The following is a 26,502-nucleotide window of genomic DNA, read 5'->3' as shown; positions in this document are numbered from 1 at the left end:
TTCTCAGCCTCATCGGGGATGTGTTTGGTCGCATGGAATGTATCCATCGTCCTTGTGGTCATCCCAGTACGCTGTGAAAAAGTTCCTTTTGGATGAATTGTTTCCTTCTTCTAACGCTTCCCTCGAAGGGCGATGTTGTTCTATTTATAGCCCTTCGTAGCATATGTTGGAGTGGGGAACTGTGGTCGAACATACTTTTTCTCAAACAACCACTATTGAAAATGTGTTTTATTGTGTGAAAAGCACTGAAGCTTGTGCCTGTGACTTGTGGAGGCTGCAGAAAAGATGAATTCCACATTAGATTTGAACGTTAGACGGCGGTGTGACGTTGGTTTATGTTGCGTGTTAGCGGCGGGCATGGTTGTCAACGACCATACCATGTTGAAAACACCGGTTCTCGTCCGATCACCGAAGTTAAGCAACATCGGGCATGGCTAGTACTTAGGTGGGTGACCACTTGGGAAAACCATGTGTCGTTGGCATCTTCACCTTTTGCTTTTCTCAGCCTCATCGGGGATGTGTTTGGTCGCATGGAATGTATCCATCGTCCTTGTGGTCATCCCAGTACGCTGTGAAAAAGTTCCTTTTGGATGAATTCTTTCCTTCTTCTAACGCTTCCCTCGAAGGGCGATGTTGTTCTATTTATAGCCCTTCGTAGCATATGTTGGAGTGGGGAACTGTGGTCGAACATACTTTTCTCAAACAACCACTATTGAAAATGTGTTTTATTGTGTGAAAAGCACTGAAGCTTGTGTCCTGTGACTTGTGGAGGCTGCAGAAAAGATGAATTCCACATTAGATTTGAACGTTAGACGGCGGTGTGACGTTGGTTTATGTTGCGTGTTAGCGGCGGGCATGGTTGTCAACGACCATACCATGTTGAAAACACCGGTTCTCGTCCGATCACCGAAGTTAAGCAACATCGGGCATGGCTAGTACTTAGGTGGGTGACCACTTGGGAAAACCATGTGTCGTTGGCATCTTCACCTTTTGCTTTTCTCAGCCTCATCGGGGATGTGTTTGGTCGCATGGAATGTATCCATCGTCCTTGTGGTCATCCCAGTACGCTGTGAAAAAGTTCCTTTGGATGAATTGTTTCCTTCTTCTAACGCTTCCCTCGAAGGGCGATGTTGTTCTATTTATAGCCCTTCGTAGCATATGTTGGAGTGGGGGAACTGTGGTCGAACATACTTTTTCTCAAACAACCACTATTGAAAATGTGTTTTATTGTGTGAAAAGCACTGAAGCTTGTGTCCTGTGACTTGTGGAGGCTGCAGAAAAGATGAATTCCACATTAGATTTGAACGTTAGACGGCGGTGTGACGTTGGTTTATGTTGCGTGTTAGCGGCGGGCATGGTTGTCAACGACCATACCATGTTGAAAACACCGGTTCTCGTCCGATCACCGAAGTTAAGCAACATCGGGCATGGCTAGTACTTAGGTGGGTGACCACTTGGGAAAACCATGTGTCGTTGGCATCTTCACCTTTTGCTTTTCTCAGCCTCATCGGGGATGTGTTTGGTCGCATGGAATGTATCCATCGTCCTTGTGGTCATCCCAGTACGCTGTGAAAAAGTTCCTTTTGGATGAATTGTTTCCTTCTTCTAACGCTTCCCTCGAAGGGCGATGTTGTTCTATTTATAGCCCTTCGTAGCATATGTTGGAGTGGGGGAACTGTGGTCGAACATACTTTTTCTCAAACAACCACTATTGAAAATGTGTTTTATTGTGTGAAAAGCACTGAAGCTTGTGTCCTGTGACTTGTGGAGGCTGCAGAAAAGATGAATTCCACATTAGATTTGAACGTTAGACGGCGGTGTGACGTTGGTTTATGTTGCGTGTTAGCGGCGGGCATGGTTGTCAACGACCATACCATGTTGAAAACACCGGTTCTCGTCCGATCACCGAAGTTAAGCAACATCGGGCATGGCTAGTACTTAGGTGGGTGACCACTTGGGAAAACCATGTGTCGTTGGCATCTTCACCTTTTGCTTTTCTCAGCCTCATCGGGGATGTGTTTGGTCGCATGGAATGTATCCATCGTCCTTGTGGTCATCCCAGTACGCTGTGAAAAAGTTTTCCTTCTTCTAACGCTTCCCTCGAAGGGCGATGTTGTTCTATTTATAGCCCTTCGTAGCATATGTTGGAGTGGGGGAACTGTGGTCGAACATACTTTTTCTCAAACAACCACTATTGAAAATGTGTTTTATTGTGTGAAAAGCACTGAAGCTTGTGTCCTGTGACTTGTGGAGGCTGCAGAAAAGATGAATTCCACATTAGATTTGAACGTTAGACGGCGGTGTGACGTTGGTTTATGTTGCGTGTTAGCGGCGGGCATGGTTGTCAACGACCATACCATGTTGAAAACACCGGTTCTCGTCCGATCACCGAAGTTAAGCAACATCGGGCATGGCTAGTACTTAGGTGGGTGACCACTTGGGAAAACCATGTGTCGTTGGCATCTTCACCTTTTGCTTTTCTCAGCCTCATCGGGGATGTGTTTGGTCGCATGGAATGTATCCATCGTCCTTGTGGTCATCCCAGTACGCTGTGAAAAAGTTCCTTTGGATGACTTGTTTCCTTCTTCTAACGCTTCCCTCGAAGGGCGATGTTGTTCTATTTATAGCCCTTCGTAGCATATGTTGGAGTGGGGAACTGTGGTCGAACATACTTTTTCTCAAACAACCACTATTGAAAATGTGTTTTATTGTGTGAAAAGCACTGAAGCTTGTGCCCTGTGACTTGTGGAGGCTGCAGAAAAGATGAATTCCACATTAGATTTGAACGTTAGACGGCGGTGTGACGTTGGTTTATGTTGCGTGTTAGCGGCGGGCATGGTTGTCAACGACCATACCATGTTGAAAACACCGGTTCTCGTCCGATCACCGAAGTTAAGCAACATCGGGCATGGCTAGTACTTAGGTGGGTGACCACTTGGGAAAACCATGTGTCGTTGGCATCTTCACCTTTTGCTTTTCTCAGCCTCATCGGGGATGTGTTTGGTCGCATGGAATGTATCCATCGTCCTTGTGGTCATCCCAGTACGCTGTGAAAAAGTTCCTTTTGGATGAATTGTTTCCTTCTTCTAACGCTTCCCTCGAAGGGCGATGTTGTTCTATTTATAGCCCTTCGTAGCATATGTTGGAGTGGGGGAACTGTGGTCGAACATACTTTTTCTCAAACAACCACTATTGAAAATGTGTTTTATTGTGTGAAAAGCACTGAAGCTTGTGTCCTGTGACTTGTGGAGGCTGCAGAAAAGATGAATTCCACATTAGATTTGAACGTTAGACGGCGGTGTGACGTTGGTTTATGTTGCGTGTTAGCGGCGGGCATGGTTGTCAACGACCATACCATGTTGAAAACACCGGTTCTCGTCCGATCACCGAAGTTAAGCAACATCGGGCATGGCTAGTACTTAGGTGGGTGACCACTTGGGAAAACCATGTGTCGTTGGCATCTTCACCTTTTGCTTTTCTCAGCCTCATCGGGGATGTGTTTGGTCGCATGGAATGTATCCATCGTCCTTGTGGTCATCCCAGTACGCTGTGAAAAAGTTCCTTTTGGATGAATTCTTTCCTTCTTCTAACGCTTCCCTCGAAGGGCGATGTTGTTCTATTTATAGCCCTTCGTAGCATATGTTGGAGTGGGGGAACTGTGGTCGAACATACTTTTTCTCAAACAACCACTATTGAAAATGTGTTTTATTGTGTGAAAAGCACTGAAGCTTGTGTCCTGTGACTTGTGGAGGCTGCAGAAAAGATGAATTCCACATTAGATTTGAACGTTAGACGGCGGTGTGACGTTGGTTTATGTTGCGTGTTAGCGGCGGGCATGGTTGTCAACGACCATACCATGTTGAAAACACCGGTTCTCGTCCGATCACCGAAGTTAAGCAACATCGGGCATGGCTAGTACTTAGGTGGGTGACCACTTGGGAAAACCATGTGTCGTTGGCATCTTCACCTTTTGCTTTTCTCAGCCTCATCGGGGATGTGTTTGGTCGCATGGAATGTATCCATCGTCCTTGTGGTCATCCCAGTACGCTGTGAAAAAGTTCCTTTTGGATGAATTGTTTCCTTCTTCTAACGCTTCCCTCGAAGGGCGATGTTGTTCTATTTATAGCCCTTCGTAGCATATGTTGGAGTGGGGAACTGTGGTCGAACATACTTTTTCTCAAACAACCACTATTGAAAATGTGTTTTATTGTGTGAAAAGCACTGAAGCTTGTGCCTGTGACTTGTGGAGGCTGCAGAAAAGATGAATTCCACATTAGATTTGAACGTTAGACGGCGGTGTGACGTTGGTTTATGTTGCGTGTTAGCGGCGGGCATGGTTGTCAACGACCATACCATGTTGAAAACACCGGTTCTCGTCCGATCACCGAAGTTAAGCAACATCGGGCATGGCTAGTACTTAGGTGGGTGACCACTTGGGAAAACCATGTGTCGTTGGCATCTTCACCTTTTGCTTTTCTCAGCCTCATCGGGGATGTGTTTGGTCGCATGGAATGTATCCATCGTCCTTGTGGTCATCCCAGTACGCTGTGAAAAAGTTCCTTTTGGATGAATTCTTTCCTTCTTCTAACGCTTCCCTCGAAGGGCGATGTTGTTCTATTTATAGCCCTTCGTAGCATATGTTGGAGTGGGGGAACTGTGGTCGAACATACTTTTTCTCAAACAACCACTATTGAAAATGTGTTTTATTGTGTGAAAAGCACTGAAGCTTGTGTCCTGTGACTTGTGGAGGCTGCAGAAAAGATGAATTCCACATTAGATTTGAACGTTAGACGGCGGTGTGACGTTGGTTTATGTTGCGTGTTAGCGGCGGGCATGGTTGTCAACGACCATACCATGTTGAAAACACCGGTTCTCGTCCGATCACCGAAGTTAAGCAACATCGGGCATGGCTAGTACTTAGGTGGGTGACCACTTGGGAAAACCATGTGTCGTTGGCATCTTCACCTTTTGCTTTTCTCAGCCTCATCGGGGATGTGTTTGGTCGCATGGAATGTATCCATCGTCCTTGTGGTCATCCCAGTACGCTGTGAAAAAGTTCCTTTTGGATGAATTCTTTCCTTCTTCTAACGCTTCCCTCGAAGGGCGATGTTGTTCTATTTATAGCCCTTCGTAGCATATGTTGGAGTGGGGAACTGTGGTCGAACATACTTTTTCTCAAACAACCACTATTGAAAATGTGTTTTATTGTGTGAAAAGCACTGTAGCTTGTGCCCTGTGACTTGTGGAGGCTGCAGAAAAGATGAATTCCACATTAGATTTGAACGTTAGACGGCGGTGTGACGTTGGTTTATGTTGCGTGTTAGCGGCGGGCATGGTTGTCAACGACCATACCATGTTGAAAACACCGGTTCTCGTCCGATCACCGAAGTTAAGCAACATCGGGCATGGCTAGTACTTAGGTGGGTGACCACTTGGGAAAACCATGTGTCGTTGGCATCTTCACCTTTTGCTTTTCTCAGCCTCATCGGGGATGTGTTTGGTCGCATGGAATGTATCCATCGTCCTTGTGGTCATCCCAGTACGCTGTGAAAAAGTTCCTTTGGATGAATTGTTTCCTTCTTCTAACGCTTCCCTCGAAGGGCGATGTTGTTCTATTTATAGCCCTTCGTAGCATATGTTGGAGTGGGGAACTGTGGTCGAACATACTTTTTCTCAAACAACCACTATTGAAAATGTGTTTTATTGTGTGAAAAGCACTGTAGCTTGTGCCCTGTGACTTGTGGAGGCTGCAGAAAAGATGAATTCCACATTAGATTTGAACGTTAGACGGCGGTGTGACGTTGGTTTATGTTGCGTGTTAGCGGCGGGCATGGTTGTCAACGACCATACCATGTTGAAAACACCGGTTCTCGTCCGATCACCGAAGTTAAGCAACATCGGGCATGGCTAGTACTTAGGTGGGTGACCACTTGGGAAAACCATGTGTCGTTGGCATCTTCACCTTTTGCTTTTCTCAGCCTCATCGGGGATGTGTTTGGTCGCATGGAATGTATCCATCGTCCTTGTGGTCATCCCAGTACGCTGTGAAAAAGTTCCTTTTGGATGAATTGTTTCCTTCTTCTAACGCTTCCCTCGAAGGGCGATGTTGTTCTATTTATAGCCCTTCGTAGCATATGTTGGAGTGGGGGAACTGTGGTCGAACATACTTTTTCTCAAACAACCACTATTGAAAATGTGTTTTATTGTGTGAAAAGCACTGAAGCTTGTGTCCTGTGACTTGTGGAGGCTGCAGAAAAGATGAATTCCACATTAGATTTGAACGTTAGACGGCGGTGTGACGTTGGTTTATGTTGCGTGTTAGCGGCGGGCATGGTTGTCAACGACCATACCATGTTGAAAACACCGGTTCTCGTCCGATCACCGAAGTTAAGCAACATCGGGCATGGCTAGTACTTAGGTGGGTGACCACTTGGGAAAACCATGTGTCGTTGGCATCTTCACCTTTTGCTTTTCTCAGCCTCATCGGGGATGTGTTTGGTCGCATGGAATGTATCCATCGTCCTTGTGGTCATCCCAGTACGCTGTGAAAAAGTTCCTTTTGGATGAATTCTTTCCTTCTTCTAACGCTTCCCTCGAAGGGCGATGTTGTTCTATTTATAGCCCTTCGTAGCATATGTTGGAGTGGGGAACTGTGGTCGAACATACTTTTCTCAAACAACCACTATTGAAAATGTGTTTTATTGTGTGAAAAGCACTGTAGCTTGTGCCCTGTGACTTGTGGAGGCTGCAGAAAAGATGAATTCCACATTAGATTTGAACGTTAGACGGCGGTGTGACGTTGGTTTATGTTGCGTGTTAGCGGCGGGCATGGTTGTCAACGACCATACCATGTTGAAAACACCGGTTCTCGTCCGATCACCGAAGTTAAGCAACATCGGGCATGGCTAGTACTTAGGTGGGTGACCACTTGGGAAAACCATGTGTCGTTGGCATCTTCACCTTTTGCTTTTCTCAGCCTCATCGGGGATGTGTTTGGTCGCATGGAATGTATCCATCGTCCTTGTGGTCATCCCAGTACGCTGTGAAAAAGTTCCTTTGGATGAATTGTTTCCTTCTTCTAACGCTTCCCTCGAAGGGCGATGTTGTTCTATTTATAGCCCTTCGTAGCATATGTTGGAGTGGGGAACTGTGGTCGAACATACTTTTCTCAAACAACCACTATTGAAAATGTGTTTTATTGTGTGATAAGCATTGTAGCTTGTGTCCTGTGACTTGTGGAGGCTGCAGAAAAGATGAATTCCACATTAGATTTGAACGTTAGACGGCGGTGTGACGTTGGTTTATGTTGCGTGTTAGCGGCGGGCATGGTTGTCAACGACCATACCATGTTGAAAACACCGGTTCTCGTCCGATCACCGAAGTTAAGCAACATCGGGCATGGCTAGTACTTAGGTGGGTGACCACTTGGGAAAACCATGTGTCGTTGGCATCTTCACCTTTTGCTTTTCTCAGCCTCATCGGGGATGTGTTTGGTCGCATGGAATGTATCCATCGTCCTTGTGGTCATCCCAGTACGCTGTGAAAAAGTTCCTTTTGGATGAATTGTTTCCTTCTTCTAACGCTTCCCTCGAAGGGCGATGTTGTTCTATTTATAGCCCTTCGTAGCATATGTTGGAGTGGGGAACTGTGGTCGAACATACTTTTTCTCAAACAACCACTATTGAAAATGTGTTTTATTGTGTGAAAAGCACTGAAGCTTGTGCCCTGTGACTTGTGGAGGCTGCAGAAAAGATGAATTCCACATTAGATTTGAACGTTAGACGGCGGTGTGACGTTGGTTTATGTTGCGTGTTAGCGGCGGGCATGGTTGTCAACGACCATACCATGTTGAAAACACCGGTTCTCGTCCGATCACCGAAGTTAAGCAACATCGGGCATGGCTAGTACTTAGGTGGGTGACCACTTGGGAAAACCATGTGTCGTTGGCATCTTCACCTTTTGCTTTTCTCAGCCTCATCGGGGATGTGTTTGGTCGCATGGAATGTATCCATCGTCCTTGTGGTCATCCCAGTACGCTGTGAAAAAGTTCCTTTTGGATGAATTCTTTCCTTCTTCTAACGCTTCCCTCGAAGGGCGATGTTGTTCTATTTATAGCCCTTCGTAGCATATGTTGGAGTGGGGAACTGTGGTCGAACATACTTTTCTCAAACAACCACTATTGAAAATGTGTTTTATTGTGTGAAAAGCACTGTAGCTTGTGCCCTGTGACTTGTGGAGGCTGCAGAAAAGATGAATTCCACATTAGATTTGAACGTTAGACGGCGGTGTGACGTTGGTTTATGTTGCGTGTTAGCGGCGGGCATGGTTGTCAACGACCATACCATGTTGAAAACACCGGTTCTCGTCCGATCACCGAAGTTAAGCAACATCGGGCATGGCTAGTACTTAGGTGGGTGACCACTTGGGAAAACCATGTGTCGTTGGCATCTTCACCTTTTGCTTTTCTCAGCCTCATCGGGGATGTGTTTGGTCGCATGGAATGTATCCATCGTCCTTGTGGTCATCCCAGTACGCTGTGAAAAAGTTCCTTTTGGATGAATTGTTTCCTTCTAACGCTTCCCTCGAAGGGCGATGTTGTTCTATTTATAGCCCTTCGTAGCATATGTTGGAGTGGGGAACTGTGGTCGAACATACTTTTTCTCAAACAACCACTATTGAAAATGTGTTTTATTGTGTGAAAAGCACTGTAGCTTGAGCCCTGTGACTTGTGGAGGCTGCAGAAAAGATGAATTCCACATTAGATTTGAACGTTAGACGGCGGTGTGACGTTGGTTTATGTTGCGTGTTAGCGGCGGGCATGGTTGTCAACGACCATACCATGTTGAAAACACCGGTTCTCGTCCGATCACCGAAGTTAAGCAACATCGGGCATGGCTAGTACTTAGGTGGGTGACCACTTGGGAAAACCATGTGTCGTTGGCATCTTCACCTTTTGCTTTTCTCAGCCTCATCGGGGATGTGTTTGGTCGCATGGAATGTATCCATCGTCCTTGTGGTCATCCCAGTACGCTGTGAAAAAGTTCCTTTTGGATGAATTGTTTCCTTCTTCTAACGCTTCCCTCGAAGGGCGATGTTGTTCTATTTATAGCCCTTCGTAGCATATGTTGGAGTGGGGAACTGTGGTCGAACATACTTTTCTCAAACAACCACTATTGAAAATGTGTTTTATTGTGTGAAAAGCACTGTAGCTTGTGCCCTGTGACTTGTGGAGGCTGCAGAAAAGATGAATTCCACATTAGATTTGAACGTTAGACGGCGGTGTGACGTTGGTTTATGTTGCGTGTTAGCGGCGGGCATGGTTGTCAACGACCATACCATGTTGAAAACACCGGTTCTCGTCCGATCACCGAAGTTAAGCAACATCGGGCATGGCTAGTACTTAGGTGGGTGACCACTTGGGAAAACCATGTGTCGTTGGCATCTTCACCTTTTGCTTTTCTCAGCCTCATCGGGGATGTGTTTGGTCGCATGGAATGTATCCATCGTCCTTGTGGTCATCCCAGTACGCTGTGAAAAAGTTCCTTTTGGATGAATTGTTTCCTTCTTCTAACGCTTCCCTCGAAGGGCGATGTTGTTCTATTTATAGCCCTTCGTAGCATATGTTGGAGTGGGGGAACTGTGGTCGAACATACTTTTTCTCAAACAACCACTATTGAAAATGTGTTTTATTGTGTGAAAAGCACTGAAGCTTGTGTCCTGTGACTTGTGGAGGCTGCAGAAAAGATGAATTCCACATTAGATTTGAACGTTAGACGGCGGTGTGACGTTGGTTTATGTTGCGTGTTAGCGGCGGGCATGGTTGTCAACGACCATACCATGTTGAAAACACCGGTTCTCGTCCGATCACCGAAGTTAAGCAACATCGGGCATGGCTAGTACTTAGGTGGGTGACCACTTGGGAAAACCATGTGTCGTTGGCATCTTCACCTTTTGCTTTTCTCAGCCTCATCGGGGATGTGTTTGGTCGCATGGAATGTATCCATCGTCCTTGTGGTCATCCCAGTACGCTGTGAAAAAGTTCCTTTGGATGAATTCTTTCCTTCTTCTAACGCTTCCCTCGAAGGGCGATGTTGTTCTATTTATAGCCCTTCGTAGCATATGTTGGAGTGGGGAACTGTGGTCGAACATACTTTTCTCAAACAACCACTATTGAAAATGTGTTTTATTGTGTGAAAAGCACTGTAGCTTGTGCCCTGTGACTTGTGGAGGCTGCAGAAAAGATGAATTCCACATTAGATTTGAACGTTAGACGGCGGTGTGACGTTGGTTTATGTTGCGTGTTAGCGGCGGGCATGGTTGTCAACGACCATACCATGTTGAAAACACCGGTTCTCGTCCGATCACCGAAGTTAAGCAACATCGGGCATGGCTAGTACTTAGGTGGGTGACCACTTGGGAAAACCATGTGTCGTTGGCATCTTCACCTTTTGCTTTTCTCAGCCTCATCGGGGATGTGTTTGGTCGCATGGAATGTATCCATCGTCCTTGTGGTCATCCCAGTACGCTGTGAAAAAGTTCCTTTGGATGAATTCTTTCCTTCTTCTAACGCTTCCCTCGAAGGGCGATGTTGTTCTATTTATAGCCCTTCGTAGCATATGTTGGAGTGGGGAACTGTGGTCGAACATACTTTTCTCAAACAACCACTATTGAAAATGTGTTTTATTGTGTGAAAAGCACTGAAGCTTGTGTCCTGTGACTTGTGGAGGCTGCAGAAAAGATGAATTCCACATTAGATTTGAACGTTAGACGGCGGTGTGACGTTGGTTTATGTTGCGTGTTAGCGGCGGGCATGGTTGTCAACGACCATACCATGTTGAAAACACCGGTTCTCGTCCGATCACCGAAGTTAAGCAACATCGGGCATGGCTAGTACTTAGGTGGGTGACCACTTGGGAAAACCATGTGTCGTTGGCATCTTCACCTTTTGCTTTTCTCAGCCTCATCGGGGATGTGTTTGGTCGCATGGAATGTATCCATCGTCCTTGTGGTCATCCCAGTACGCTGTGAAAAAGTTCCTTTTGGATGAATTCTTTCCTTCTTCTAACGCTTCCCTCGAAGGGCGATGTTGTTCTATTTATAGCCCTTCGTAGCATATGTTGGAGTGGGGAACTGTGGTCGAACATACTTTTTCTCAAACAACCACTATTGAAAATGTGTTTTATTGTGTGAAAAGCACTGTAGCTTGAGCCCTGTGACTTGTGGAGGCTGCAGAAAAGATGAATTCCACATTAGATTTGAACGTTAGACGGCGGTGTGACGTTGGTTTATGTTGCGTGTTAGCGGCGGGCATGGTTGTCAACGACCATACCATGTTGAAAACACCGGTTCTCGTCCGATCACCGAAGTTAAGCAACATCGGGCATGGCTAGTACTTAGGTGGGTGACCACTTGGGAAAACCATGTGTCGTTGGCATCTTCACCTTTTGCTTTTCTCAGCCTCATCGGGGATGTGTTTGGTCGCATGGAATGTATCCATCGTCCTTGTGGTCATCCCAGTACGCTGTGAAAAAGTTCCTTTGGATGAATTGTTTCCTTCTTCTAACGCTTCCCTCGAAGGGCGATGTTGTTCTATTTATAGCCCTTCGTAGCATATGTTGGAGTGGGGAACTGTGGTCGAACATACTTTTTCTCAAACAACCACTATTGAAAATGTGTTTTATTGTGTGAAAAGCACTGAAGCTTGTGCCCTGTGACTTGTGGAGGCTGCAGAAAAGATGAATTCCACATTAGATTTGAACGTTAGACGGCGGTGTGACGTTGGTTTATGTTGCGTGTTAGCGGCGGGCATGGTTGTCAACGACCATACCATGTTGAAAACACCGGTTCTCGTCCGATCACCGAAGTTAAGCAACATCGGGCATGGCTAGTACTTAGGTGGGTGACCACTTGGGAAAACCATGTGTCGTTGGCATCTTCACCTTTTGCTTTTCTCAGCCTCATCGGGGATGTGTTTGGTCGCATGGAATGTATCCATCGTCCTTGTGGTCATCCCAGTACGCTGTGAAAAAGTTCCTTTTGGATGAATTGTTTCCTTCTTCTAACGCTTCCCTCGAAGGGCGATGTTGTTCTATTTATAGCCCTTCGTAGCATATGTTGGAGTGGGGAACTGTGGTCGAACATACTTTTTCTCAAACAACCACTATTGAAAATGTGTTTTATTGTGTGAAAAGCACTGTAGCTTGTGCCCTGTGACTTGTGGAGGCTGCAGAAAAGATGAATTCCACATTAGATTTGAACGTTAGACGGCGGTGTGACGTTGGTTTATGTTGCGTGTTAGCGGCGGGCATGGTTGTCAACGACCATACCATGTTGAAAACACCGGTTCTCGTCCGATCACCGAAGTTAAGCAACATCGGGCATGGCTAGTACTTAGGTGGGTGACCACTTGGGAAAACCATGTGTCGTTGGCATCTTCACCTTTTGCTTTTCTCAGCCTCATCGGGGATGTGTTTGGTCGCATGGAATGTATCCATCGTCCTTGTGGTCATCCCAGTACGCTGTGAAAAAGTTCCTTTTGGATGAATTCTTTCCTTCTTCTAACGCTTCCCTCGAAGGGCGATGTTGTTCTATTTATAGCCCTTCGTAGCATATGTTGGAGTGGGGAACTGTGGTCGAACATACTTTTCTCAAACAACCACTATTGAAAATGTGTTTTATTGTGTGAAAAGCACTGTAGCTTGAGCCTGTGACTTGTGGAGGCTGCAGAAAAGATGAATTCCACATTAGATTTGAACGTTAGACGGCGGTGTGACGTTGGTTTATGTTGCGTGTTAGCGGCGGGCATGGTTGTCAACGACCATACCATGTTGAAAACACCGGTTCTCGTCCGATCACCGAAGTTAAGCAACATCGGGCATGGCTAGTACTTAGGTGGGTGACCACTTGGGAAAACCATGTGTCGTTGGCATCTTCACCTTTTGCTTTTCTCAGCCTCATCGGGGATGTGTTTGGTCGCATGGAATGTATCCATCGTCCTTGTGGTCATCCCAGTACGCTGTGAAAAAGTTCCTTTGGATGAATTCTTTCCTTCTTCTAACGCTTCCCTCGAAGGGCGATGTTGTTCTATTTATAGCCCTTCGTAGCATATGTTGGAGTGGGGAACTGTGGTCGAACATACTTTTTCTCAAACAACCACTATTGAAAATGTGTTTTATTGTGTGAAAAGCACTGTAGCTTGTGCCCTGTGACTTGTGGAGGCTGCAGAAAAGATGAATTCCACATTAGATTTGAACGTTAGACGGCGGTGTGACGTTGGTTTATGTTGCGTGTTAGCGGCGGGCATGGTTGTCAACGACCATACCATGTTGAAAACACCGGTTCTCGTCCGATCACCGAAGTTAAGCAACATCGGGCATGGCTAGTACTTAGGTGGGTGACCACTTGGGAAAACCATGTGTCGTTGGCATCTTCACCTTTTGCTTTTCTCAGCCTCATCGGGGATGTGTTTGGTCGCATGGAATGTATCCATCGTCCTTGTGGTCATCCCAGTACGCTGTGAAAAAGTTCCTTTTGGATGAATTGTTTCCTTCTTCTAACGCTTCCCTCGAAGGGCGATGTTGTTCTATTTATAGCCCTTCGTAGCATATGTTGGAGTGGGGGAACTGTGGTCGAACATACTTTTTCTCAAACAACCACTATTGAAAATGTGTTTTATTGTGTGAAAAGCACTGAAGCTTGTGTCCTGTGACTTGTGGAGGCTGCAGAAAAGATGAATTCCACATTAGATTTGAACGTTAGACGGCGGTGTGACGTTGGTTTATGTTGCGTGTTAGCGGCGGGCATGGTTGTCAACGACCATACCATGTTGAAAACACCGGTTCTCGTCCGATCACCGAAGTTAAGCAACATCGGGCATGGCTAGTACTTAGGTGGGTGACCACTTGGGAAAACCATGTGTCGTTGGCATCTTCACCTTTTGCTTTTCTCAGCCTCATCGGGGATGTGTTTGGTCGCATGGAATGTATCCATCGTCCTTGTGGTCATCCCAGTACGCTGTGAAAAAGTTCCTTTTGGATGAATTGTTTCCTTCTTCTAACGCTTCCCTCGAAGGGCGATGTTGTTCTATTTATAGCCCTTCGTAGCATATGTTGGAGTGGGGAACTGTGGTCGAACATACTTTTCTCAAACAACCACTATTGAAAATGTGTTTTATTGTGTGAAAAGCACTGAAGCTTGTGTCCTGTGACTTGTGGAGGCTGCAGAAAAGATGAATTCCACATTAGATTTGAACGTTAGACGGCGGTGTGACGTTGGTTTATGTTGCGTGTTAGCGGCGGGCATGGTTGTCAACGACCATACCATGTTGAAAACACCGGTTCTCGTCCGATCACCGAAGTTAAGCAACATCGGGCATGGCTAGTACTTAGGTGGGTGACCACTTGGGAAAACCATGTGTCGTTGGCATCTTCACCTTTTGCTTTTCTCAGCCTCATCGGGGATGTGTTTGGTCGCATGGAATGTATCCATCGTCCTTGTGGTCATCCCAGTACGCTGTGAAAAAGTTCCTTTTGGATGAATTGTTTCCTTCTTCTAACGCTTCCCTCGAAGGGCGATGTTGTTCTATTTATAGCCCTTCGTAGCATATGTTGGAGTGGGGAACTGTGGTCGAACATACTTTTTCTCAAACAACCACTATTGAAAATGTGTTTTATTGTGTGAAAAGCACTGTAGCTTGTGCCCTGTGACTTGTGGAGGCTGCAGAAAAGATGAATTCCACATTAGATTTGAACGTTAGACGGCGGTGTGACGTTGGTTTATGTTGCGTGTTAGCGGCGGGCATGGTTGTCAACGACCATACCATGTTGAAAACACCGGTTCTCGTCCGATCACCGAAGTTAAGCAACATCGGGCATGGCTAGTACTTAGGTGGGTGACCACTTGGGAAAACCATGTGTCGTTGGCATCTTCACCTTTTGCTTTTCTCAGCCTCATCGGGGATGTGTTTGGTCGCATGGAATGTATCCATCGTCCTTGTGGTCATCCCAGTACGCTGTGAAAAAGTTCCTTTTGGATGAATTGTTTCCTTCTTCTAACGCTTCCCTCGAAGGGCGATGTTGTTCTATTTATAGCCCTTCGTAGCATATGTTGGAGTGGGGAACTGTGGTCGAACATACTTTTTCTCAAACAACCACTATTGAAAATGTGTTTTATTGTGTGAAAAGCACTGTAGCTTGTGCCCTGTGACTTGTGGAGGCTGCAGAAAAGATGAATTCCACATTAGATTTGAACGTTAGACGGCGGTGTGACGTTGGTTTATGTTGCGTGTTAGCGGCGGGCATGGTTGTCAACGACCATACCATGTTGAAAACACCGGTTCTCGTCCGATCACCGAAGTTAAGCAACATCGGGCATGGCTAGTACTTAGGTGGGTGACCACTTGGGAAAACCATGTGTCGTTGGCATCTTCACCTTTTGCTTTTCTCAGCCTCATCGGGGATGTGTTTGGTCGCATGGAATGTATCCATCGTCCTTGTGGTCATCCCAGTACGCTGTGAAAAAGTTCCTTTTGGATGAATTGTTTCCTTCTTCTAACGCTTCCCTCGAAGGGCGATGTTGTTCTATTTATAGCCCTTCGTAGCATATGTTGGAGTGGGGAACTGTGGTCGAACATACTTTTCTCAAACAACCACTATTGAAAATGTGTTTTATTGTGTGAAAAGCACTGTAGCTTGTGCCCTGTGACTTGTGGAGGCTGCAGAAAAGATGAATTCCACATTAGATTTGAACGTTAGACGGCGGTGTGACGTTGGTTTATGTTGCGTGTTAGCGGCGGGCATGGTTGTCAACGACCATACCATGTTGAAAACACCGGTTCTCGTCCGATCACCGAAGTTAAGCAACATCGGGCATGGCTAGTACTTAGGTGGGTGACCACTTGGGAAAACCATGTGTCGTTGGCATCTTCACCTTTTGCTTTTCTCAGCCTCATCGGGGATGTGTTTGGTCGCATGGAATGTATCCATCGTCCTTGTGGTCATCCCAGTACGCTGTGAAAAAGTTCCTTTTGGATGAATTCTTTCCTTCTTCTAACGCTTCCCTCGAAGGGCGATGTTGTTCTATTTATAGCCCTTCGTAGCATATGTTGGAGTGGGGAACTGTGGTCGAACATACTTTTTCTCAAACAACCACTATTGAAAATGTGTTTTATTGTGTGAAAAGCACTGTAGCTTGTGCCCTGTGACTTGTGGAGGCTGCAGAAAAGATGAATTCCACATTAGATTTGAACGTTAGACGGCGGTGTGACGTTGGTTTATGTTGCGTGTTAGCGGCGGGCATGGTTGTCAACGACCATACCATGTTGAAAACACCGGTTCTCGTCCGATCACCGAAGTTAAGCAACATCGGGCATGGCTAGTACTTAGGTGGGTGACCACTTGGGAAAACCATGTGTCGTTGGCATCTTCACCTTTTGCTTTTCTCAGCCTCATCGGGGATGTGTTTGGTCGCATGGAATGTATCCATCGTCCTTGTGGTCATCCCAGTACGCTGTGAAAAAGTTCCTTTTGGATGAATTGTTTCCTTCTTCTAACGCTTCCCTCGAAGGGCGATGTTGTTCTATTTATAGCCCTTCGTAGCATATGTTGGAGTGGGGGAACTGTGGTCGAACATACTTTTTCTCAAACAACCACTATTGAAAATGTGTTTTATTGTGTGAAAAGCACTGAAGCTTGTGTCCTGTGACTTGTGGAGGCTGCAGAAAAGATGAATTCCACATTAGATTTGAACGTTAGACGGCGGTGTGACGTTGGTTTATGTTGCGTGTTAGCGGCGGGCATGGTTGTCAACGACCATACCATGTTGAAAACACCGGTTCTCGTCCGATCACCGAAGTTAAGCAACATCGGGCATGGCTAGTACTTAGGTGGGTGACCACTTGGGAAAACCATGTGTCGTTGGCATCTTCACCTTTTGCTTTTCTCAGCCTCATCGGGGATGTGTTTGGTCGCATGGAATGTATCCATCGTCCTTGTGGTCATCCCAGTACGCTGTGAAAAAGTTCCTTTTGGATGAATTGTTTCCTTCTTCTAACGCTTCCCTCGAAGGGCGATGTTGTTCTATTTATAGCCCTTCGTAGCATATGTTGGAGTGGGGAACTGTGGTCGAACATACTTTTTCTCAAACAACCACTATTGAAAATGTGTTTTATTGTGTGAAAAGCACTGAAGCTTGTGTCCTGTGACTTGTGGAGGCTGCAGAAAAGATGAATTCCACATTAGATTTGAACGTTAGACGGCGGTGTGACGTTGGTTTATGTTGCGTGTTAGCGGCGGGCATGGTTGTCAACGACCATACCATGTTGAAAACACCGGTTCTCGTCCGATCACCGAAGTTAAGCAACATCGGGCATGGCTAGTACTTAGGTGGGTGACCACTTGGGAAAACCATGTGTCGTTGGCATCTTCACCTTTTGCTTTTCTCAGCCTCATCGGGGATGTGTTTGGTCGCATGGAATGTATCCATCGTCCTTGTGGTCATCCCAGTACGCTGTGAAAAAGTTCCTTTGGATGAATTGTTTCCTTCTTCTAACGCTTCCCTCGAAGGGCGATGTTGTTCTATTTATAGCCCTTCGTAGCATATGTTGGAGTGGGGAACTGTGGTCGAACATACTTTTCTCAAACAACCACTATTGAAAATGTGTTTTATTGTGTGAAAAGCACTGTAGCTTGTGCCCTGTGACTTGTGGAGGCTGCAGAAAAGATGAATTCCACATTAGATTTGAACGTTAGACGGCGGTGTGACGTTGGTTTATGTTGCGTGTTAGCGGCGGGCATGGTTGTCAACGACCATACCATGTTGAAAACACCGGTTCTCGTCCGATCACCGAAGTTAAGCAACATCGGGCATGGCTAGTACTTAGGTGGGTGACCACTTGGGAAAACCATGTGTCGTTGGCATCTTCACCTTTTGCTTTTCTCAGCCTCATCGGGGATGTGTTTGGTCGCATGGAATGTATCCATCGTCCTTGTGGTCATCCCAGTACGCTGTGAAAAAGTTCCTTTGGATGAATTGTTTCCTTCTTCTAACGCTTCCCTCGAAGGGCGATGTTGTTCTATTTATAGCCCTTCGTAGCATATGTTGGAGTGGGGAACTGTGGTCGAACATACTTTTTCTCAAACAACCACTATTGAAAATGTGTTTTATTGTGTGAAAAGCACTGAAGCTTGTGCCCTGTGACTTGTGGAGGCTGCAGAAAAGATGAATTCCACATTAGATTTGAACGTTAGACGGCGGTGTGACGTTGGTTTATGTTGCGTGTTAGCGGCGGGCATGGTTGTCAACGACCATACCATGTTGAAAACACCGGTTCTCGTCCGATCACCGAAGTTAAGCAACATCGGGCATGGCTAGTACTTAGGTGGGTGACCACTTGGGAAAACCATGTGTCGTTGGCATCTTCACCTTTTGCTTTTCTCAGCCTCATCGGGGATGTGTTTGGTCGCATGGAATGTATCCATCGTCCTTGTGGTCATCCCAGTACGCTGTGAAAAAGTTCCTTTGGATGAATTGTTTCCTTCTTCTAACGCTTCCCTCGAAGGGCGATGTTGTTCTATTTATAGCCCTTCGTAGCATATGTTGGAGTGGGGAACTGTGGTCGAACATACTTTTCTCAAACAACCACTATTGAAAATGTGTTTTATTGTGTGAAAAGCACTGTAGCTTGTGCCCTGTGACTTGTGGAGGCTGCAGAAAAGATGAATTCCACATTAGATTTGAACGTTAGACGGCGGTGTGACGTTGGTTTATGTTGCGTGTTAGCGGCGGGCATGGTTGTCAACGACCATACCATGTTGAAAACACCGGTTCTCGTCCGATCACCGAAGTTAAGCAACATCGGGCATGGCTAGTACTTAGGTGGGTGACCACTTGGGAAAACCATGTGTCGTTGGCATCTTCACCTTTTGCTTTTCTCAGCCTCATCGGGGATGTGTTTGGTCGCATGGAATGTATCCATCGTCCTTGTGGTCATCCCAGTACGCTGTGAAAAAGTTCCTTTGGATGAATTGTTTCCTTCTTCTAACGCTTCCCTCGAAGGGCGATGTTGTTCTATTTATAGCCCTTCGTAGCATATGTTGGAGTGGGGAACTGTGGTCGAACATACTTTTTCTCAAACAACCACTATTGAAAATGTGTTTTATTGTGTGAAAAGCACTGTAGCTTGAGCCTGTGACTTGTGGAGGCTGCAGAAAAGATGAATTCCACATTAGATTTGAACGTTAGACGGCGGTGTGACGTTGGTTTATGTTGCGTGTTAGCGGCGGGCATGGTTGTCAACGACCATACCATGTTGAAAACACCGGTTCTCGTCCGATCACCGAAGTTAAGCAACATCGGGCATGGCTAGTACTTAGGTGGGTGACCACTTGGGAAAACCATGTGTCGTTGGCATCTTCACCTTTTGCTTTTCTCAGCCTCATCGGGGATGTGTTTGGTCGCATGGAATGTATCCATCGTCCTTGTGGTCATCCCAGTACGCTGTGAAAAAGTTCCTTTGGATGAATTGTTTCCTTCTTCTAACGCTTCCCTCGAAGGGCGATGTTGTTCTATTTATAGCCCTTCGTAGCATATGTTGGAGTGGGGAACTGTGGTCGAACATACTTTTTCTCAAACAACCACTATTGAAAATGTGTTTTATTGTGTGAAAAGCACTGAAGCTTGTGTCCTGTGACTTGTGGAGGCTGCAGAAAAGATGAATTCCACATTAGATTTGAACGTTAGACGGCGGTGTGACGTTGGTTTATGTTGCGTGTTAGCGGCGGGCATGGTTGTCAACGACCATACCATGTTGAAAACACCGGTTCTCGTCCGATCACCGAAGTTAAGCAACATCGGGCATGGCTAGTACTTAGGTGGGTGACCACTTGGGAAAACCATGTGTCGTTGGCATCTTCACCTTTTGCTTTTCTCAGCCTCATCGGGGATGTGTTTGGTCGCATGGAATGTATCCATCGTCCTTGTGGTCATCCCAGTACGCTGTGAAAAAGTTCCTTTGGATGAATTCTTTCCTTCTTCTAACGCTTCCCTCGAAGGGCGATGTTGTTCTATTTATAGCCCTTCGTAGCATATGTTGGAGTGGGGAACTGTGGTCGAACATACTTTTCTCAAACAACCACTATTGAAAATGTGTTTTATTGTGTGAAAAGCACTGAAGCTTGTGTCCTGTGACTTGTGGAGGCTGCAGAAAAGATGAATTCCACATTAGATTTGAACGTTAGACGGCGGTGTGACGTTGGTTTATGTTGCGTGTTAGCGGCGGGCATGGTTGTCAACGACCATACCATGTTGAAAACACCGGTTCTCGTCCGATCACCGAAGTTAAGCAACATCGGGCATGGCTAGTACTTAGGTGGGTGACCACTTGGGAAAACCATGTGTCGTTGGCATCTTCACCTTTTGCTTTTCTCAGCCTCATCGGGGATGTGTTTGGTCGCATGGAATGTATCCATCGTCCTTGTGGTCATCCCAGTACGCTGTGAAAAAGTTCCTTTGGATGAATTGTTTCCTTCTTCTAACGCTTCCCTCGAAGGGCGATGTTGTTCTATTTATAGCCCTTCGTAGCATATGTTGGAGTGGGGAACTGTGGTCGAACATACTTTTTCTCAAACAACCACTATTGAAAATGTGTTTTATTGTGTGAAAAGCACTGTAGCTTGTGCCCTGTGACTTGTGGAGGCTGCAGAAAAGATGAATTCCACATTAGATTTGAACGTTAGACGGCGGTGTGACGTTGGTTTATGTTGCGTGTTAGCGGCGGGCATGGTTGTCAACGACCATACCATGTTGAAAACACCGGTTCTCGTCCGATCACCGAAGTTAAGCAACATCGGGCATGGCTAGTACTTAGGTGGGTGACCACTTGGGAAAACCATGTGTCGTTGGCATCTTCACCTTTTGCTTTTCTCAGCCTCATCGGGGATGTGTTTGGTCGCATGGAATGTATCCATCGTCCTTGTGGTCATCCCAGTACGCTGTGAAAAAGTTCCTTTGGATGAATTGTTTCTCCTTCTAACGCTTCCCTCGAAGGGCGATGTTGTTCTATTTATAGCCCTTCGTAGCATATGTTGGAGTGGGGGAACTGTGGTCGAACATACTTTTTCTCAAACAACCACTATTGAAAATGTGTTTTATTGTGTGAAAAGCACTGAAGCTTGTGTCCTGTGACTTGTGGAGGCTGCAGAAAAGATGAATTCCACATTAGATTTGAACGTTAGACGGCGGTGTGACGTTGGTTTATGTTGCGTGTTAGCGGCGGGCATGGTTGTCAACGACCATACCATGTTGAAAACACCGGTTCTCGTCCGATCACCGAAGTTAAGCAACATCGGGCATGGCTAGTACTTAGGTGGGTGACCACTTGGGAAAACCATGTGTCGTTGGCATCTTCACCTTTTGCTTTTCTCAGCCTCATCGGGGATGTGTTTGGTCGCATGGAATGTATCCATCGTCCTTGTGGTCATCCCAGTACGCTGTGAAAAAGTTCCTTTTGGATGAATTGTTTCCTTCTTCTAACGCTTCCCTCGAAGGGCGATGTTGTTCTATTTATAGCCCTTCGTAGCATATGTTGGAGTGGGGAACTGTGGTCGAACATACTTTTTCAAACAACCACTATTGAAAATGTGTTTTATTGTGTGAAAAGCACTGTAGCTTGAGCCCTGTGACTTGTGGAGGCTGCAGAAAAGATGAATTCCACATTAGATTTGAACGTTAGACGGCGGTGTGACGTTGGTTTATGTTGCGTGTTAGCGGCGGGCATGGTTGTCAACGACCATACCATGTTGAAAACACCGGTTCTCGTCCGATCACCGAAGTTAAGCAACATCGGGCATGGCTAGTACTTAGGTGGGTGACCACTTGGGAAAACCATGTGTCGTTGGCATCTTCACCTTTTGCTTTTCTCAGCCTCATCGGGGATGTGTTTGGTCGCATGGAATGTATCCATCGTCCTTGTGGTCATCCCAGTACGCTGTGAAAAAGTTCCTTTGGATGAATTGTTTCCTTCTTCTAACGCTTCCCTCGAAGGGCGATGTTGTTCTATTTATAGCCCTTCGTAGCATATGTTGGAGTGGGGAACTGTGGTCGAACATACTTTTTCTCAAACAACCACTATTGAAAATGTGTTTTATTGTGTGAAAAGCACTGTAGCTTGTGCCCTGTGACTTGTGGAGGCTGCAGAAAAGATGAATTCCACATTAGATTTGAACGTTAGACGGCGGTGTGACGTTGGTTTATGTTGCGTGTTAGCGGCGGGCATGGTTGTCAACGACCATACCATGTTGAAAACACCGGTTCTCGTCCGATCACCGAAGTTAAGCAACATCGGGCATGGCTAGTACTTAGGTGGGTGACCACTTGGGAAAACCATGTGTCGTTGGCATCTTCACCTTTTGCTTTTCTCAGCCTCATCGGGGATGTGTTTGGTCGCATGGAATGTATCCATCGTCCTTGTGGTCATCCCAGTACGCTGTGAAAAAGTTCCTTTGGATGAATTCTTTCCTTCTTCTAACGCTTCCCTCGAAGGGCGATGTTGTTCTATTTATAGCCCTTCGTAGCATATGTTGGAGTGGGGAACTGTGGTCGAACATACTTTTCTCAAACAACCACTATTGAAAATGTGTTTTATTGTGTGAAAAGCACTGTAGCTTGTGCCCTGTGACTTGTGGAGGCTGCAGAAAAGATGAATTCCACATTAGATTTGAACGTTAGACGGCGGTGTGACGTTGGTTTATGTTGCGTGTTAGCGGCGGGCATGGTTGTCAACGACCATACCATGTTGAAAACACCGGTTCTCGTCCGATCACCGAAGTTAAGCAACATCGGGCATGGCTAGTACTTAGGTGGGTGACCACTTGGGAAAACCATGTGTCGTTGGCATCTTCACCTTTTGCTTTTCTCAGCCTCATCGGGGATGTGTTTGGTCGCATGGAATGTATCCATCGTCCTTGTGGTCATCCCAGTACGCTGTGAAAAAGTTCCTTTGGATGAATTGTTTCCTTCTTCTAACGCTTCCCTCGAAGGGCGATGTTGTTCTATTTATAGCCCTTCGTAGCATATGTTGGAGTGGGGAACTGTGGTCGAACATACTTTTTCTCAAACAACCACTATTGAAAATGTGTTTTATTGTGTGAAAAGCACTGTAGCTTGAGCCCTGTGACTTGTGGAGGCTGCAGAAAAGATGAATTCCACATTAGATTTGAACGTTAGACGGCGGTGTGACGTTGGTTTATGTTGCGTGTTAGCGGCGGGCATGGTTGTCAACGACCATACCATGTTGAAAACACCGGTTCTCGTCCGATCACCGAAGTTAAGCAACATCGGGCATGGCTAGTACTTAGGTGGGTGACCACTTGGGAAAACCATGTGTCGTTGGCATCTTCACCTTTTGCTTTTCTCAGCCTCATCGGGGATGTGTTTGGTCGCATGGAATGTATCCATCGTCCTTGTGGTCATCCCAGTACGCTGTGAAAAAGTTCCTTTTGGATGAATTCTTTCCTTCTTCTAACGCTTCCCTCGAAGGGCGATGTTGTTCTATTTATAGCCCTTCGTAGCATATGTTGGAGTGGGGGAACTGTGGTCGAACATACTTTTTCTCAAACAACCACTATTGAAAATGTGTTTTATTGTGTGAAAAGCACTGAAGCTTGTGTCCTGTGACTTGTGGAGGCTGCAGAAAAGATGAATTCCACATTAGATTTGAACGTTAGACGGCGGTGTGACGTTGGTTTATGTTGCGTGTTAGCGGCGGGCATGGTTGTCAACGACCATACCATGTTGAAAACACCGGTTCTCGTCCGATCACCGAAGTTAAGCAACATCGGGCATGGCTAGTACTTAGGTGGGTGACCACTTGGGAAAACCATGTGTCGTTGGCATCTTCACCTTTTGCTTTTCTCAGCCTCATCGGGGATGTGTTTGGTCGCATGGAATGTATCCATCGTCCTTGTGGTCATCCCAGTACGCTGTGAAAAAGTTCCTTTGGATGAATTGTTTCCTTCTTCTAACGCTTCCCTCGAAGGGCGATGTTGTTCTATTTATAGCCCTTCGTAGCATATGTTGGAGTGGGGAACTGTGGTCGAACATACTTTTCTCAAACAACCACTATTGAAAATGTGTTTTATTGTGTGAAAAGCACTGAAGCTTGTGTCCTGTGACTTGTGGAGGCTGCAGAAAAGATGAATTCCACATTAGATTTGAACGTTAGACGGCGGTGTGACGTTGGTTTATGTTGCGTGTTAGCGGCGGGCATGGTTGTCAACGACCATACCATGTTGAAAACACCGGTTCTCGTCCGATCACCGAAGTTAAGCAACATCGGGCATGGCTAGTACTTAGGTGGGTGACCACTTGGGAAAACCATGTGTCGTTGGCATCTTCACCTTTTGCTTTTCTCAGCCTCATCGGGGATGTGTTTGGTCGCATGGAATGTATCCATCGTCCTTGTGGTCATCCCAGTACGCTGTGAAAAAGTTCCTTTTGGATGAATTCTTTCCTTCTTCTAACGCTTCCCTCGAAGGGCGATGTTGTTCTATTTATAGCCCTTCGTAGCATATGTTGGAGTGGGGGAACTGTGGTCGAACATACTTTTTCTCAAACAACCACTATTGAAAATGTGTTTTATTGTGTGAAAAGCACTGAAGCTTGTGTCCTGTGACTTGTGGAGGCTGCAGAAAAGATGAATTCCACATTAGATTTGAACGTTAGACGGCGGTGTGACGTTGGTTTATGTTGCGTGTTAGCGGCGGGCATGGTTGTCAACGACCATACCATGTTGAAAACACCGGTTCTCGTCCGATCACCGAAGTTAAGCAACATCGGGCATGGCTAGTACTTAGGTGGGTGACCACTTGGGAAAACCATGTGTCGTTGGCATCTTCACCTTTTGCTTTTCTCAGCCTCATCGGGGATGTGTTTGGTCGCATGGAATGTATCCATCGTCCTTGTGGTCATCCCAGTACGCTGTGAAAAAGTTCCTTTTGGATGAATTGTTTTCTTCTAACGCTTCCCTCGAAGGGCGATGTTGTTCTATTTATAGCCCTTCGTAGCATATGTTGGAGTGGGGAACTGTGGTCGAACATACTTTTTCTCAAACAACCACTATTGAAAATGTGTTTTATTGTGTGATAAGCATTGTAGCTTGTGTCCTGTGACTTGTGGAGGCTGCAGAAAAGATGAATTCCACATTAGATTTGAACGTTAGACGGCGGTGTGACGTTGGTTTATGTTGCGTGTTAGCGGCGGGCATGGTTGTCAACGACCATACCATGTTGAAAACACCGGTTCTCGTCCGATCACCGAAGTTAAGCAACATCGGGCATGGCTAGTACTTAGGTGGGTGACCACTTGGGAAAACCATGTGTCGTTGGCATCTTCACCTTTTGCTTTTCTCAGCCTCATCGGGGATGTGTTTGGTCGCATGGAATGTATCCATCGTCCTTGTGGTCATCCCAGTACGCTGTGAAAAAGTTCCTTTGGATGAATTGTTTCTTCTTCTAACGCTTCCCTCGAAGGGCGATGTTGTTCTATTTATAGCCCTTCGTAGCATATGTTGGAGTGGGGAACTGTGGTCGAACATACTTTTTCTCAAACAACCACTATTGAAAATGTGTTTTATTGTGTGATAAGCATTGTAGCTTGTGTCCTGTGACTTGTGGAGGCTGCAGAAAAGATGAATTCCACATTAGATTTGAACGTTAGACGGCGGTGTGACGTTGGTTTATGTTGCGTGTTAGCGGCGGGCATGGTTGTCAACGACCATACCATGTTGAAAACACCGGTTCTCGTCCGATCACCGAAGTTAAGCAACATCGGGCATGGCTAGTACTTAGGTGGGTGACCACTTGGGAAAACCATGTGTCGTTGGCATCTTCACCTTTTGCTTTTCTCAGCCTCATCGGGGATGTGTTTGGTCGCATGGAATGTATCCATCGTCCTTGTGGTCATCCCAGTACGCTGTGAAAAAGTTCCTTTGGATGAATTGTTTCCTTCTTCTAACGCTTCCCTCGAAGGGCGATGTTGTTCTATTTATAGCCCTTCGTAGCATATGTTGGAGTGGGGAACTGTGGTCGAACATACTTTTCTCAAACAACCATTGAAAATGTGTTTTATTGTGTGATAAGCATTGTAGCTTGTGTCCTGTGACTTGTGGAGGCTGCAGAAAAGATGAATTCCACATTAGATTTGAACGTTAGACGGCGGTGTGACGTTGGTTTATGTTGCGTGTTAGCGGCGGGCATGGTTGTCAACGACCATACCATGTTGAAAACACCGGTTCTCGTCCGATCACCGAAGTTAAGCAACATCGGGCATGGCTAGTACTTAGGTGGGTGACCACTTGGGAAAACCATGTGTCGTTGGCATCTTCACCTTTTTGCTTTTCTCAGCCTCATCGGGGATGTGTTTGGTCGCATGGAATGTATCCATCGTCCTTGTGGTCATCCCAGTACGCTGTGAAAAAGTTCTTTTTGGATGAATTCTTTCCTTCTTCTA

At 46.1% G+C, this 26,502-nt stretch overlaps 53 non-coding genes across 53 annotated transcripts; all 53 read left to right on the top strand.

The window, feature by feature from the left end:
• The first annotated feature begins 363 nt into the window (after positions 1 to 363).
• On the top strand, positions 364 to 482 carry LOC120899064. Its single transcript, XR_005738871.1, has one exon. It is a non-coding gene; the product is annotated as a 5S ribosomal RNA (ribosomal RNA).
• Positions 483 to 861: 379 nt separating this feature from the next.
• LOC120899063 lies at positions 862 to 980 on the top strand. Its single transcript, XR_005738870.1, has one exon. It is a non-coding gene; the product is annotated as a 5S ribosomal RNA (ribosomal RNA).
• A 380-nt stretch (positions 981 to 1,360) lies between these two features.
• Positions 1,361 to 1,479, top strand: LOC120899062. Its single transcript, XR_005738869.1, has one exon. It is a non-coding gene; the product is annotated as a 5S ribosomal RNA (ribosomal RNA).
• A 381-nt stretch (positions 1,480 to 1,860) lies between these two features.
• LOC120899061 lies at positions 1,861 to 1,979 on the top strand. Its single transcript, XR_005738868.1, has one exon. It is a non-coding gene; the product is annotated as a 5S ribosomal RNA (ribosomal RNA).
• A 364-nt stretch (positions 1,980 to 2,343) lies between these two features.
• Positions 2,344 to 2,462, top strand: LOC120899060. The gene has a single exon (XR_005738867.1). It is a non-coding gene; the product is annotated as a 5S ribosomal RNA (ribosomal RNA).
• Positions 2,463 to 2,841: 379 nt separating this feature from the next.
• Positions 2,842 to 2,960, top strand: LOC120899059. Its single transcript, XR_005738866.1, has one exon. It is a non-coding gene; the product is annotated as a 5S ribosomal RNA (ribosomal RNA).
• A 381-nt stretch (positions 2,961 to 3,341) lies between these two features.
• Positions 3,342 to 3,460, top strand: LOC120899058. Its single transcript, XR_005738865.1, has one exon. It is a non-coding gene; the product is annotated as a 5S ribosomal RNA (ribosomal RNA).
• A 381-nt stretch (positions 3,461 to 3,841) lies between these two features.
• Positions 3,842 to 3,960, top strand: LOC120899057. Its single transcript, XR_005738864.1, has one exon. It is a non-coding gene; the product is annotated as a 5S ribosomal RNA (ribosomal RNA).
• A 379-nt stretch (positions 3,961 to 4,339) lies between these two features.
• LOC120899056 lies at positions 4,340 to 4,458 on the top strand. Its single transcript, XR_005738863.1, has one exon. It is a non-coding gene; the product is annotated as a 5S ribosomal RNA (ribosomal RNA).
• A 381-nt stretch (positions 4,459 to 4,839) lies between these two features.
• Positions 4,840 to 4,958, top strand: LOC120899054. Its single transcript, XR_005738861.1, has one exon. It is a non-coding gene; the product is annotated as a 5S ribosomal RNA (ribosomal RNA).
• Positions 4,959 to 5,338: 380 nt separating this feature from the next.
• Positions 5,339 to 5,457, top strand: LOC120899053. The gene has a single exon (XR_005738860.1). It is a non-coding gene; the product is annotated as a 5S ribosomal RNA (ribosomal RNA).
• Positions 5,458 to 5,836: 379 nt separating this feature from the next.
• Positions 5,837 to 5,955, top strand: LOC120899052. Its single transcript, XR_005738859.1, has one exon. It is a non-coding gene; the product is annotated as a 5S ribosomal RNA (ribosomal RNA).
• Positions 5,956 to 6,336: 381 nt separating this feature from the next.
• Positions 6,337 to 6,455, top strand: LOC120899051. Its single transcript, XR_005738858.1, has one exon. It is a non-coding gene; the product is annotated as a 5S ribosomal RNA (ribosomal RNA).
• A 379-nt stretch (positions 6,456 to 6,834) lies between these two features.
• LOC120899050 lies at positions 6,835 to 6,953 on the top strand. Its single transcript, XR_005738857.1, has one exon. It is a non-coding gene; the product is annotated as a 5S ribosomal RNA (ribosomal RNA).
• A 378-nt stretch (positions 6,954 to 7,331) lies between these two features.
• On the top strand, positions 7,332 to 7,450 carry LOC120899049. The gene has a single exon (XR_005738856.1). It is a non-coding gene; the product is annotated as a 5S ribosomal RNA (ribosomal RNA).
• A 380-nt stretch (positions 7,451 to 7,830) lies between these two features.
• LOC120899048 lies at positions 7,831 to 7,949 on the top strand. The gene has a single exon (XR_005738855.1). It is a non-coding gene; the product is annotated as a 5S ribosomal RNA (ribosomal RNA).
• A 379-nt stretch (positions 7,950 to 8,328) lies between these two features.
• Positions 8,329 to 8,447, top strand: LOC120899047. Its single transcript, XR_005738854.1, has one exon. It is a non-coding gene; the product is annotated as a 5S ribosomal RNA (ribosomal RNA).
• Positions 8,448 to 8,824: 377 nt separating this feature from the next.
• LOC120899046 lies at positions 8,825 to 8,943 on the top strand. The gene has a single exon (XR_005738853.1). It is a non-coding gene; the product is annotated as a 5S ribosomal RNA (ribosomal RNA).
• A 379-nt stretch (positions 8,944 to 9,322) lies between these two features.
• Positions 9,323 to 9,441, top strand: LOC120899045. Its single transcript, XR_005738852.1, has one exon. It is a non-coding gene; the product is annotated as a 5S ribosomal RNA (ribosomal RNA).
• A 381-nt stretch (positions 9,442 to 9,822) lies between these two features.
• LOC120899043 lies at positions 9,823 to 9,941 on the top strand. Its single transcript, XR_005738850.1, has one exon. It is a non-coding gene; the product is annotated as a 5S ribosomal RNA (ribosomal RNA).
• A 378-nt stretch (positions 9,942 to 10,319) lies between these two features.
• LOC120899042 lies at positions 10,320 to 10,438 on the top strand. Its single transcript, XR_005738849.1, has one exon. It is a non-coding gene; the product is annotated as a 5S ribosomal RNA (ribosomal RNA).
• A 378-nt stretch (positions 10,439 to 10,816) lies between these two features.
• Positions 10,817 to 10,935, top strand: LOC120899041. Its single transcript, XR_005738848.1, has one exon. It is a non-coding gene; the product is annotated as a 5S ribosomal RNA (ribosomal RNA).
• A 380-nt stretch (positions 10,936 to 11,315) lies between these two features.
• Positions 11,316 to 11,434, top strand: LOC120899040. Its single transcript, XR_005738847.1, has one exon. It is a non-coding gene; the product is annotated as a 5S ribosomal RNA (ribosomal RNA).
• Positions 11,435 to 11,813: 379 nt separating this feature from the next.
• On the top strand, positions 11,814 to 11,932 carry LOC120899039. Its single transcript, XR_005738846.1, has one exon. It is a non-coding gene; the product is annotated as a 5S ribosomal RNA (ribosomal RNA).
• Positions 11,933 to 12,312: 380 nt separating this feature from the next.
• Positions 12,313 to 12,431, top strand: LOC120899038. The gene has a single exon (XR_005738845.1). It is a non-coding gene; the product is annotated as a 5S ribosomal RNA (ribosomal RNA).
• A 378-nt stretch (positions 12,432 to 12,809) lies between these two features.
• On the top strand, positions 12,810 to 12,928 carry LOC120899037. Its single transcript, XR_005738844.1, has one exon. It is a non-coding gene; the product is annotated as a 5S ribosomal RNA (ribosomal RNA).
• Positions 12,929 to 13,307: 379 nt separating this feature from the next.
• LOC120899036 lies at positions 13,308 to 13,426 on the top strand. Its single transcript, XR_005738843.1, has one exon. It is a non-coding gene; the product is annotated as a 5S ribosomal RNA (ribosomal RNA).
• A 381-nt stretch (positions 13,427 to 13,807) lies between these two features.
• LOC120899035 lies at positions 13,808 to 13,926 on the top strand. The gene has a single exon (XR_005738842.1). It is a non-coding gene; the product is annotated as a 5S ribosomal RNA (ribosomal RNA).
• A 379-nt stretch (positions 13,927 to 14,305) lies between these two features.
• Positions 14,306 to 14,424, top strand: LOC120899034. The gene has a single exon (XR_005738841.1). It is a non-coding gene; the product is annotated as a 5S ribosomal RNA (ribosomal RNA).
• Positions 14,425 to 14,804: 380 nt separating this feature from the next.
• On the top strand, positions 14,805 to 14,923 carry LOC120899032. Its single transcript, XR_005738839.1, has one exon. It is a non-coding gene; the product is annotated as a 5S ribosomal RNA (ribosomal RNA).
• A 380-nt stretch (positions 14,924 to 15,303) lies between these two features.
• Positions 15,304 to 15,422, top strand: LOC120899031. The gene has a single exon (XR_005738838.1). It is a non-coding gene; the product is annotated as a 5S ribosomal RNA (ribosomal RNA).
• A 379-nt stretch (positions 15,423 to 15,801) lies between these two features.
• LOC120899030 lies at positions 15,802 to 15,920 on the top strand. The gene has a single exon (XR_005738837.1). It is a non-coding gene; the product is annotated as a 5S ribosomal RNA (ribosomal RNA).
• Positions 15,921 to 16,300: 380 nt separating this feature from the next.
• LOC120899029 lies at positions 16,301 to 16,419 on the top strand. Its single transcript, XR_005738836.1, has one exon. It is a non-coding gene; the product is annotated as a 5S ribosomal RNA (ribosomal RNA).
• A 381-nt stretch (positions 16,420 to 16,800) lies between these two features.
• Positions 16,801 to 16,919, top strand: LOC120899028. Its single transcript, XR_005738835.1, has one exon. It is a non-coding gene; the product is annotated as a 5S ribosomal RNA (ribosomal RNA).
• A 380-nt stretch (positions 16,920 to 17,299) lies between these two features.
• Positions 17,300 to 17,418, top strand: LOC120899027. Its single transcript, XR_005738834.1, has one exon. It is a non-coding gene; the product is annotated as a 5S ribosomal RNA (ribosomal RNA).
• Positions 17,419 to 17,796: 378 nt separating this feature from the next.
• LOC120899026 lies at positions 17,797 to 17,915 on the top strand. The gene has a single exon (XR_005738833.1). It is a non-coding gene; the product is annotated as a 5S ribosomal RNA (ribosomal RNA).
• A 379-nt stretch (positions 17,916 to 18,294) lies between these two features.
• Positions 18,295 to 18,413, top strand: LOC120899025. Its single transcript, XR_005738832.1, has one exon. It is a non-coding gene; the product is annotated as a 5S ribosomal RNA (ribosomal RNA).
• A 378-nt stretch (positions 18,414 to 18,791) lies between these two features.
• On the top strand, positions 18,792 to 18,910 carry LOC120899024. The gene has a single exon (XR_005738831.1). It is a non-coding gene; the product is annotated as a 5S ribosomal RNA (ribosomal RNA).
• Positions 18,911 to 19,288: 378 nt separating this feature from the next.
• On the top strand, positions 19,289 to 19,407 carry LOC120899023. Its single transcript, XR_005738830.1, has one exon. It is a non-coding gene; the product is annotated as a 5S ribosomal RNA (ribosomal RNA).
• A 379-nt stretch (positions 19,408 to 19,786) lies between these two features.
• On the top strand, positions 19,787 to 19,905 carry LOC120899021. The gene has a single exon (XR_005738828.1). It is a non-coding gene; the product is annotated as a 5S ribosomal RNA (ribosomal RNA).
• Positions 19,906 to 20,283: 378 nt separating this feature from the next.
• LOC120899020 lies at positions 20,284 to 20,402 on the top strand. Its single transcript, XR_005738827.1, has one exon. It is a non-coding gene; the product is annotated as a 5S ribosomal RNA (ribosomal RNA).
• A 379-nt stretch (positions 20,403 to 20,781) lies between these two features.
• On the top strand, positions 20,782 to 20,900 carry LOC120899019. Its single transcript, XR_005738826.1, has one exon. It is a non-coding gene; the product is annotated as a 5S ribosomal RNA (ribosomal RNA).
• A 379-nt stretch (positions 20,901 to 21,279) lies between these two features.
• On the top strand, positions 21,280 to 21,398 carry LOC120899018. The gene has a single exon (XR_005738825.1). It is a non-coding gene; the product is annotated as a 5S ribosomal RNA (ribosomal RNA).
• Positions 21,399 to 21,776: 378 nt separating this feature from the next.
• On the top strand, positions 21,777 to 21,895 carry LOC120899017. Its single transcript, XR_005738824.1, has one exon. It is a non-coding gene; the product is annotated as a 5S ribosomal RNA (ribosomal RNA).
• A 379-nt stretch (positions 21,896 to 22,274) lies between these two features.
• Positions 22,275 to 22,393, top strand: LOC120899015. The gene has a single exon (XR_005738822.1). It is a non-coding gene; the product is annotated as a 5S ribosomal RNA (ribosomal RNA).
• Positions 22,394 to 22,771: 378 nt separating this feature from the next.
• LOC120899014 lies at positions 22,772 to 22,890 on the top strand. The gene has a single exon (XR_005738821.1). It is a non-coding gene; the product is annotated as a 5S ribosomal RNA (ribosomal RNA).
• A 379-nt stretch (positions 22,891 to 23,269) lies between these two features.
• On the top strand, positions 23,270 to 23,388 carry LOC120899013. Its single transcript, XR_005738820.1, has one exon. It is a non-coding gene; the product is annotated as a 5S ribosomal RNA (ribosomal RNA).
• Positions 23,389 to 23,769: 381 nt separating this feature from the next.
• LOC120899012 lies at positions 23,770 to 23,888 on the top strand. Its single transcript, XR_005738819.1, has one exon. It is a non-coding gene; the product is annotated as a 5S ribosomal RNA (ribosomal RNA).
• A 378-nt stretch (positions 23,889 to 24,266) lies between these two features.
• LOC120899011 lies at positions 24,267 to 24,385 on the top strand. The gene has a single exon (XR_005738818.1). It is a non-coding gene; the product is annotated as a 5S ribosomal RNA (ribosomal RNA).
• A 381-nt stretch (positions 24,386 to 24,766) lies between these two features.
• LOC120899009 lies at positions 24,767 to 24,885 on the top strand. Its single transcript, XR_005738816.1, has one exon. It is a non-coding gene; the product is annotated as a 5S ribosomal RNA (ribosomal RNA).
• A 377-nt stretch (positions 24,886 to 25,262) lies between these two features.
• Positions 25,263 to 25,381, top strand: LOC120899008. Its single transcript, XR_005738815.1, has one exon. It is a non-coding gene; the product is annotated as a 5S ribosomal RNA (ribosomal RNA).
• A 378-nt stretch (positions 25,382 to 25,759) lies between these two features.
• LOC120899007 lies at positions 25,760 to 25,878 on the top strand. Its single transcript, XR_005738814.1, has one exon. It is a non-coding gene; the product is annotated as a 5S ribosomal RNA (ribosomal RNA).
• Positions 25,879 to 26,253: 375 nt separating this feature from the next.
• On the top strand, positions 26,254 to 26,372 carry LOC120899006. The gene has a single exon (XR_005738813.1). It is a non-coding gene; the product is annotated as a 5S ribosomal RNA (ribosomal RNA).
• Positions 26,373 to 26,502: the final 130 nt, after the last annotated feature.

This window comes from Anopheles arabiensis, chromosome 2 (genome assembly GCF_016920715.1).
Source record: "Anopheles arabiensis isolate DONGOLA chromosome 2, AaraD3, whole genome shotgun sequence".
Classification (NCBI taxonomy): domain Eukaryota; kingdom Metazoa; phylum Arthropoda; class Insecta; order Diptera; family Culicidae; genus Anopheles; species Anopheles arabiensis.
The sequence above is the reverse complement of the archived record's forward strand: the minus strand, read 5'-3'. Positions and strand labels throughout refer to the sequence as shown.